Here is a 7,500-nt window from a genome sequence, read left to right on the forward strand (position 1 = left end):
AACGACTCTCTCGCCCGGCCACTGGTCGGCGCGAGAGAGGAGTGAGCGAGACCCGTCGATTCGAAAAGAGAAGCCGTCACACCGTCGAGGCGTGGCGGCTCTCAAGTGGGTTGGTCGGGCGTGTCGTGATGACTCGCGACCGTAAAAAATTCCCACTCAAATTCTCCCATTTCCGACGACGGTGTTTGGCAACGACTCTCTCGCCCGGCCTCTGGTCGGCGCGAGAGAGGAGTGAGCGAGACCCGTCGATTCGAAAAAAAGCCGTCACACCGTCGAGGCGTGGCGGCTCTCAAATGGGTTGGTCGGGCGTGTCGTGATGACTTGCGACCGTAAAAAATTCCCACTCGTCGAAAATTTTCTAAGTCCCAACTTTGAAAACGACGGTTCCTGAAAGTCGGCTGGCGGTTGGATGGGGCAATGTCCCCGTCCAATCGCTAAAAATGAGCCGGAAAACGGAGACATTATGCGGCGGAACATTAGTGGTTTTCCTTAGTATAGAAGAGGTCTCGATTCCTAAACTCGGAAAAATTTTCAGAGTCCCAAAAATTTTCGAAGTGTCGAATAGTTTGGTTTCTCGAATTGAAAATTTTTTTCAAATTTGCGACATTACGACAAGCAGCGATTGTAAAGCCCGGTCCAAATTTTTCAAACGAGTCTTACTTCTTGTTAGTCCGCCTGGCCGATACCAAAGAATGGCCGACCGTCGACTATCGGGCGAATAGACGGGTGAAAGAAATAAAGTCGAAGCCGGTGGTTGGATAGATATCGAAGGGAAGGCGAAAGAGGCGAAAAGGAAAGCGCGAAATTTCTTTAGTAGCTTCGACGCAAAAACTTTGGTATCGACGGGGAGCTTTGGGAAATGAAACGAAGACGCAGAATGGGAAGTTGTCCGGTTCGGCGTTAGTTGTAGTTTCATTTCCACCGTAGCTGAGCTCCTTTCCGCCCGCCACTTCACATGATTTTAGTTTCGATTCCGTTCGATCGCGCTTGCACTGTCTTTGTTTTTTTTTCACTGCTTGGATCGCGGCTTTGCTCTAACCAGTTTAGCCCCATGCGATCAAAAAGTCTTAAAAAAAAAAAACCGTTGAACGGAGACGAACTCGATGAGCTGTCGGTGTGTGAAATATCATTCCTTCGGTAAAACCGTTTTCGAAATTTCCGATGGTCGGTATATGTAAAAATATATCCGAACCGCGATGTGGACGGGAATTCAAACGCCCGCTTCACCGATTGGTGCGACAGCTGAGAAGCTCGTCACTCGATCCAACGACTCTTGGTCGAAAAGTTCAGAAGAGGTGCGCGCGTCAAACATTTTTTTGGTTTCGGACGTTTCGTTTCTTCGGCACGTGTGGTTTGTCTGTGGCCGTCTGTGAGAGAAATCGGACGCTTGTTCTTTGTTATTTTACCGTAACAAGACAAGACGGGAAAGATTCTTTCTTCCAAACTTACGGCATCATAACCATCAGCGTTTACCGTCAGCGACGATACGGAAGAGAAAAGAAAATGGTGCGCGTCTTTTCACTTTTTGACACCGTATCAAAAAAAAATTACCGTTCAGGCGGAAATGTGTGTGTGTGTGTGTGAGCCGAGAGATAAAAAATAAAAAAGCCACCAAACAGAACGCTTTCAAATTATTTCGTGCGGCGTGCGCATATTTCACATTTTGCCGTTTGACGGAAGCTCGTTGTGTGGAACACAGAAGTGGAGATGGACGGAGTTGAAGGGGGGCGAAGACGGCCCGGTCGGACAAAGTCAAGAGATTGAAATATACGAGAGAATTGGGTGGAAGTGATGGCAAATCTATAAAATTCAAAAATCGGATGAGATGCGAGGACCGCAAAATGTGGCGTCGACTCTGACTCTCTTTTACTACGAACTTCCCTTCGACGGAAGATATCGAGAGCTGAGCTGAGCGCCCGCTGAGTATGGCCGGCGTAATTACAAACGAGTTACGGTTGGAGCTATATCGATTGTACGTATCCCGAACGTTCATCGAACAAGCCAGATCAACTCGGCGCCCGGTAAGATGTACGCTCAGTTATGGCCATGACACACGAAGGGAGAATTCAAACGGCTGTGAGTGTACGGCCCGCCCGGAGTTGTGTGTAGGCAGTGACCTCTCAAGAAAAAACGTAAAAAATTTTTTTTTGACAGTCACCGGTCTGCGACAAGTAATCAGTACGAAACTTGGGTGCAATGCAAAAAACATTTTGAGAATCCTTGCTTGACAACAACGAATCTAACACGATAAAAAAAACGATCCCCATCGGTGTACCGCTTGCTTTTCTCGCGCTTCGGCGCAGAATCGCTTATTCAGCTGCCCTTGGAATATGTTCGTTTCGTGCATACTTGATCTCGGTCATTCTTCGGTGAACTCTTAAAGAATTGCGCACTTTTATAGGGGTAGTCTGGTTGCTTGTCTCGACTTGAAATGATTTGTTTTTTTCCGCCCATGACTTTCTATACGATGCCTCTATGCTGGCCTCTGACCGCGGTTGTTCCGAGTTTTCTCTTTCTCTTCGAAAGTCTTTGCGGAAAATTCTGCCTCGTGTGACCGTTGAGCGGTGAGGTGTGTGTGTGTGTGTGTGTCGTGCGGGGTGATGCGAGAGTGTGCCTCGGCGGTGGAAAAATAAAAATAAAACTCTGAGCCCACAAAAATTTAAAAGATGTATGCTTGTCAGCTTAGTAAAGCAGGCTTGACTTATGAGCATACAGCACGCCACATATGACCGTCGAAAACCGTAATACGGGAAAAAAAGTTGATGAATATATCAAGACCGGTCGAATGAATCCGATTCACTTTGGGCTCATAGACCGTTGAATGGTCTTTGACTTTGGAAATTGAAATGAAAAAAATCCAACAAACGGATCGGATCGGTGTTTCTCTTCACTGGGACTCGCTGTGACACGCCAGGCGTTGCGATCAAAAATTTTAGTTTCCGAAGAAAAAGAAAAAAAACGAAAAACGTGTTGATTTGGTGTGTGTTTGGTGATGCGTGGGCGAAATAAAAACCCGCAACTCGCCGGATGCATATCAAACAAACATACACGAAATACCTGGTTGATCCTGCCAGTAGCATATGCTTGTCTCAAAGATTAAGCCATGCATGTCTAAGTACAAGCCGCTAGACGGCGAAACCGCGAATGGCTCAATAAATCAGTTATGGTTCCTTAGATCCACTCCATCCTACTTGGATAACTGTGGTAATTCTAGAGCTAATACATGCACTCGAGCCTCGACTGCGGGCTTTCGGGCTCGCAGAAGAGGTGCTTTTATTAGATCAAAACCAGTCGGGGCCGGGCTTTCGGGCTCGCGCACCGTACCAATTTTGGTGACTCTGGATAACTTCACGCCGATCGCACGGCCTTCGCGCCGGCGACGTATCTTTCAAATGTCTGCCTTATCAACTGTCGATGGTAGGTTACGCGCCTACCATGGTTGCAACGGGTAACGGGGAATCGGGGTTCGATTCCGGAGAGGGAGCCTGAGAAACGGCTACCACATCCAAGGAAGGCAGCAGGCGCGCAAATTACCCACTCCCGGCACGGGGAGGTAGTGACGAAAAATAACGATACGGGACTCTTCCGAGGCCCCGTGATTGGAATGAGTACACTTTAAATAGTACACTTTAAATCCTTTAACGAGGAACCATTGGAGGGCAAGTCTGGTGCCAGCAGCCGCGGTAACTCCAGCTCCAATAGCGTATATTAAAGTTGTTGCGGTTAAAAAGCTCGTAGTCGGATGTCTGTCTTCGGCCGGGCGGCGCCGCTCTGAATCAAGGGTGTTGCGTTTCACGCTCTGGGAGCCCGGGTGTCAAAGCCCGACTCTCTTCACGGTCGGACAACATCGCCGGAGTGGTGGTCGGTGCGTCGTTGTTGTATCTGCGGCCAGAGTTGGAAAGTTCTTTCGGGTTCTTTTTTAAATTTTGGTCGTAGTTGACTCGATTCGCTCCACCCAGTCAATCGTTCGGGGTGCCCTTCACCGGGTGTCTCGGGCGGCCGGCAACGTTTACTTTGAACAAATTAGAGTGCTCAAAGCAGGTGTATCCCAACGCCTGAATATCGCAGCATGGAATGATGGAATAGGACCTCGGTCCGATTTTGCTGGTCTTTTACTTTTGGACCCGAGGTAATGGTCAATAGAGACGGACGGGGGCATTCGTACTGCGGCGACAGAGGTGAAATTCTTGGACCGCCGCAAGACGAACAACAGCGAAGGCATTTGCCAAGAATGTTTTCCTTGATCAAGAACGAAAGTTAGAGGTTCGAAGGCGATCAGATACCGCCCTAGTTCTAACCATAAACGATGCCAACCAGCAATCCGTCGGAGTTACTCCAATGACTCGACGGGCAGCTTCCGGGAAACCAAAGTCTTTGGGTTCCGGGGGAAGTATGGTTGCAAAGCTGAAACTTAAAGGAATTGACGGAAGGGCACCACCAGGAGTGGAGCCTGCGGCTTAATTTGACTCAACACGGGAAACCTCACCAGGCCCGGACACTGGAAGGATTGACAGATTGAGAGCTCTTTCTTGATTCGGTGGGTGGTGGTGCATGGCCGTTCTTAGTTGGTGGAGCGATTTGTCTGGTTAATTCCGATAACGAACGAGACTCTAGCCTGCTAAATAGGTGACGGGTTTTATCAATTGAAACCGAAGGGAGTACGGAGGCGTCGGGATCAGGTGGCGGCGATTCGGGTCTCGGTGGGACTGGTTCCTTTAGTGAGGCAATCTCTCGGCTTGGTTTCGTTGTGCTCTGTTCGTCGGGTGTACGGCCTTCACGGGTTGGTTGCCTGGCGGATGAGGTATGGCGGGGCTTTGTCGGGAATGTCTCGCGGGGGCTGGCTCTATTGTTATTCGGTCGTCGTCATCCCCGGCGATACCTTCTGCTCTCGCGTCCGTCACGCAGTCTTCTTAGAGGGACAAGCGGCGTCCAGCCGCGTGACAGTGAGCAATAACAGGTCTGTGATGCCCTTAGATGTCCTGGGCCGCACGCGCGCTACACTGAAGGAATCAGCGTGTTTCACTCTCCCTGTCCGAAAGGACCGGGTAACCGCTGAACCTCCTTCGTGGTTGGGATTGGGGACTGCAATGATCCCCATGAACCAGGAATCCCTAGTAGGCGCGGGTCACTAGCCCGCGTCGATTACGTCCCTGCCCTTTGTACACACCGCCCGTCGCTACTACCGATTGAATGATTTAGTGAGGCCTTCGGACGGGCTTGTCGGGGGTGCCGTCGAGTGGGGGAGCAATCTCTGCCCGTGCGGTGCCTACCAACGGCGAGACTGAAAGATGGTCGAACTTGATCCTTTAGAGGAAGTAAAAGTCGTAACAAGGTTTCCGTAGGTGAACCTGCGGAAGGATCATAAACGAACAAGACAAATGTTTTGCGCATATGGCTTTGGTTGAGCACGAAACAACTAAAAGTTGCAAAACAAAAAAACCCCATCAAAAGTCTTTCGGCGTAAGACATCGTATGAACTATGTGTGGGTTGACGGAAGAAAATCATTTATTTTGAACGGGTATCAGGCGCTCTGATGCGCGGTGGTTTAAAGCGGATTCGCCTTTTCAAATTGATTTTTCTTTCCTCTCGGCTCAAAAAAAAACACAAAGTCTTTCGATTTGGTCTATGGCCGTGAGCAAATTCTTCCTGCTTCGATGGTGAATGTCTCTATAGATTCATTCGACCTTTAGCGGCGCTCACAGTGTTGACGTTAGTAGAGTGAAGAATACGATAGCCCGCCTGGGCCGCGAGTACCGAAGGAACAATAAAGGAGATTTTATAAAGTCTTAGTCCCTAAATCAAACACTTTGAAAAATAAAAACTCGGTGGATGGAGAGTCGGAAAAAAAAAAAAACATCAAGATTTTGAACGGGTATCAGGCGCTCTGATGCGCGGTGGTTTAAAGCGGATACGCCCAATCGAAATTGTTTTTTTTTGTTTCTCTCTTCGTCTTCGGGATTTTTTGATTCTCGGTGGGGGACGAAAGTGTGAGACTTTACTCTGGACGTTCTTTTCGGGCGTAGATACTCGTGGTTGCGTGCGTGTGCGTCGTATAGACTAACACTCCAAAGCCCGACACTATGCCGTTGAAAACCGAATGTTTTTTAAGCTTGCCCTTCGCCCTCTCGATGAAGTAGGAAGAATTCAAAATCACAATAACACACTAAACCCAAATTCTAGTACGAGTGTTTATCGGAACATTTTCTTTCTGGCTTTCTTTCTCCGCCCTCGCATTCATTTGCTTGGGCGGGTTGGAGAAAAAGAGAGAAGAAAACGAATATGTCGTTTTATATACGACCCTGAACGGTGGATCACTAGGCTCGTGGATCGATGAAGAGCGCAGCAAAGTGCGCTAATCCATGCGAACTGCAGAACACATGGAGCATCGAAATCTTGAACGTAAATGGCGGCCCAGCTTCTCGCTCGGGCCACATCTGACTGAGGGTCGGTCGAATGATGAACGAACAGAGATTTTTTCAGTCTTGGTTTTGCATGTTGGGTCGCGGCGAGATTTATTTTTCACCCGGCCTGACCGCATAAAAGCTCCCGAATCTCTAACGTCTGGGTGCCGCGCGACTTAAGTGTCCGCGATGCCTCAAATACAAAAAAGGGGGAAAAATAAAAGAAGGTTCGCCCTGTTTTGTTTTTTTCCTCTCTATTCAAAAGAAACCTTTTTCGATGGCAAAACAGATGGGAAATTTTTGAGCCAACTCAAAAAAAAATTTTAGAAATAAACACATCTTCTCGAACAAGGTGTCGGCTGCGTGTGCGCGATATACCGCTTCAACGCGAGTTTAGTTGTGTGTGTGCGCCGGGCGTGTCGAAGTGTCGACCACCGCGAATTATCACTCACTCTAACCGCTCGTTATGCAAGCTTGGTTCGCGCACGACGCGTTGTTTCAATACAAAAAGCCGCAGGACGCCCTGTCACTTTTCGTAAATTAATTTTTGCGAATAACGAGAGACTCGCTTTATTTCGAAAAAAAAAAATTTGAACCGGCAATTATTCAATCTTTCCCGGCTTTAAAACGCCAAAGTCTGCCGAGCTAGATAAAGTGTTGTCTCCTTTTGAAAACAAACAATTCATTCTGACCTCAGTTTAGATGAGACTACCCGCTGAACTTAAGCATATCAGTAAGCGGAGGAAAAGAAACTAACAAGGATTCCCTTAGTAGCGGCGAGCGAACAGGGATGAGCCCAGCACCGAACCTCGCGCCCGGTTGAGCGGGTGCCGAGGAATGTGGTGTTCGGGAGGATCGTGCGCGTCTGTCCGGTATCTATCGTCCAAGTCTCCATGAACGGGGCGAGCAACCCACAGAGGGTGTCAGGCCCGTAGATAAGACGAGCCGAGACCGTGCATCGGATCCCTTCCCAAGAGTCGGGTTGCTTGAGCGTGCAGCCCTAAGCGGGAGGTAAACTCCTTCTAAGGCTAAATATCGCCACGAGACCGATAGCGAACAAGTACCGCGAGGGAAAGTTGAAAAGAACTTTGAAGAGAG

The 7,500-nt window shown here is 48.7% G+C and overlaps 3 non-coding genes across 3 annotated transcripts in view; all 3 read left to right on the forward strand.

Moving 5' to 3' along the window:
* The first annotated feature begins 3,054 nt into the window (after positions 1 to 3,054).
* LOC124319054 lies at positions 3,055 to 5,365 on the forward strand. The gene has a single exon (XR_006912749.1). It is a non-coding gene; the product is annotated as a small subunit ribosomal RNA (ribosomal RNA).
* A 931-nt stretch (positions 5,366 to 6,296) lies between these two features.
* Positions 6,297 to 6,449, forward strand: LOC124319052. Its single transcript, XR_006912747.1, has one exon. It is a non-coding gene; the product is annotated as a 5.8S ribosomal RNA (ribosomal RNA).
* Positions 6,450 to 7,090: 641 nt separating this feature from the next.
* LOC124319055 overlaps positions 7,091 to 7,500 on the forward strand; it is a 4,578-nt gene continuing 4,168 nt past the window's right edge. The window contains exon 1 of the ribosomal RNA XR_006912751.1: positions 7,091 to 7,500. This exon is cut by the window's right edge and continues 4,168 nt beyond it. This is a non-coding gene — a ribosomal RNA (large subunit ribosomal RNA).

The sequence above is a fragment of the Daphnia pulicaria genome, unplaced genomic scaffold (assembly GCF_021234035.1).
Source record: "Daphnia pulicaria isolate SC F1-1A unplaced genomic scaffold, SC_F0-13Bv2 h1tg000112l, whole genome shotgun sequence".
Taxonomy (NCBI): Eukaryota; Metazoa; Arthropoda; class Branchiopoda; order Diplostraca; family Daphniidae; genus Daphnia; species Daphnia pulicaria.